This window comes from Psammomys obesus, unplaced genomic scaffold, assembly GCF_907164565.1.
Source record: "Psammomys obesus unplaced genomic scaffold, mPsaObe1.curated_primary_1811, whole genome shotgun sequence".
NCBI classification, from domain to species: Eukaryota; Metazoa; Chordata; class Mammalia; order Rodentia; family Muridae; genus Psammomys; species Psammomys obesus.
Genome location: NW_026594418.1, coordinates 3,259,142 through 3,260,364, shown reverse-complemented (window position 1 = coordinate 3,260,364; position 1,223 = coordinate 3,259,142). Strand labels below are relative to the sequence as shown.

Genomic DNA, 1,223 nt, shown 5'->3' with positions numbered 1-1,223 from the left:
CACTGTTTCATGTATATTTTTGCTGTCCTTTTCAGCTCATGTTTATGCAGTTATTTTGGTAAGAATTTATGTGTTTGCCTCTGTTCACTCCTAGAAAACACAATATTACTGAATACTGCCTGGTCCTCTAGATCTTTCAATTTTTCTGCAATGTTTTCTGAGTCATAGACATAGAGTTTTGCTTCAGATGTATCCATCTGAAGTATTTTTAATTGGTATTCTGTAGTAATTTTTGGATGTTGCAGAGAAAATGTTCTTTGATGAAGGTTGTGAATTACACTAATGTGTGGGTATAAGGATAAATATTTAGAATGTAGGATTTACAATATAGCTATAAATGTAGAATTTGGAATCATACAAGTTTAGTAAAATGGTGTTTGTAGGATCTATTCCAAGATCCATGCCTTCACTAGCTACCTATAGTTGGGTGGGTTTCTAGTATCAGGCTTGCATATCCTCCTGTTGATCGGGTCCAGTTAGAGAGATGTTAGTTACCTCAAGGTTATGGAAGCCCCTACTGCACCCTTAATGCAATTGTGCCATGCTGGTCATTATTGTGGTTCATAGGCATCACAATTGGTTGGACTTTTGGTTTCATTTCCCCTTTGTAATATTGCATAGTAGCTTCATGTACCATAAAAGCCAATTTTCAGCAAGAAGACATCCATCATAACCAGCTCAGGGTCCTCTGAGCCCTGTGTGTGATGGTCATTGTGTTTCAGCAATGGAGACTAACATTCCTCCTCTGGAGGAAAAACAAGGGCCACAGAAATAGCCTGTAATGACCAACAATTCAAAAGAGGTAACCTCATGGTTGGTGTCTGGCTTTCTTACTAGATGATCTAGACTCTCAGAGGGAGTATCCCCAGCTCAAATGGGGAATTTACATTAAAATATAAGTGGATCTGTTTAGGATGACTTAAAATATGAAGTATGCCATGAATTTGCATACTTGTACAGGACCAGGCTAATCTTCTCTGCATTATTTCAATTTTAGACTATTTCTGTTGCCAAAGCAAGCACAGGTAATGAAGATATTTGAAAAAATATTGTAATTAATTATTTGGGAACTCTGTATATGGATTTTGATTATATTTATCTCTCACTTCTTCAGTTTTTACCTACTTTATCTCTATCCTGTAACCTTCCTAAGTGTCCTTGTCCCTTTTGTTAATGATGAAGAGACAAATTGTTTACCTAAATCCTAAATGCTATGGACATGA

General features: G+C 36.4%; 1 pseudogene; it reads right to left on the bottom strand.

Annotated features, from left to right (window-relative positions):
• Positions 1-920: 920 nt before the first annotated feature.
• LOC129685439 (U6 spliceosomal RNA) lies at positions 921-1,016 on the bottom strand (annotated as a pseudogene).
• Positions 1,017-1,223: the final 207 nt, after the last annotated feature.